At 54.3% G+C, this 565-nt stretch overlaps 1 protein-coding gene across 1 annotated transcript in view; it reads right to left on the minus strand.

The window, feature by feature from the left end:
• Positions 1 to 565, minus strand: part of LRP5 (low density lipoprotein receptor-related protein 5) — a 92,577-nt gene that overhangs the window by 22,835 nt on the left and 69,177 nt on the right. The window lies entirely within an intron of this gene.

A 565-nucleotide genomic window follows, 5' to 3' on the forward strand; every position in this document is an offset into this window, starting at 1 on the left:
GGGCTGAACCGGAGGGGGGAAATGACGCTCACGCTGGTACAAGCAGAAGACACAGACGCAGCCGGGCCCACCGCGTGCGACAGCGTCGCTCAGCCATACGGCTGCCTGCTAGGTGGGGGCCTTTGTCCCAGCAGCAGCACAAGTTATCGACCCCGTCCTCCTCCTGGAGTCATTAACTCCTCCCTGGTACCTCTCCCAAACCAAGATTTCCACGTCACCTGCTCTGGTGCCTCTCCTCTCTCTCTCCCATTTGTAGACACCACTTTGGCCACGATACCTGCAGGCATCAAAGCTTTTCTGTCTTGTCACTTTATTTTCAGATTTCCTCTTACAGCTTCTCCTCTCATCACTGGAAGAGACCCTCTCTGTATCTCCGATACGTCCTCTCTTGTGTGTCCTGCTCTGCCAACCTTTCCTTCTCAAACACAGCTTGTTTCACAGGTGAACTCCGTCTCCTTCCCATCTTCTTTTCTCCTACCAACTTTTGCAGGTTCTCGGACACCTGTCCTGGAATGGATGTTCTGTGGCTACACAGGCAGCTGGACAACAGCCCCCACCAGCTTTG

Source organism: Buceros rhinoceros, unplaced genomic scaffold, assembly GCF_000710305.1.
Source record: "Buceros rhinoceros silvestris isolate BGI_N320 unplaced genomic scaffold, ASM71030v1 scaffold6825, whole genome shotgun sequence".
NCBI classification, from domain to species: domain Eukaryota; kingdom Metazoa; phylum Chordata; class Aves; order Bucerotiformes; family Bucerotidae; genus Buceros; species Buceros rhinoceros.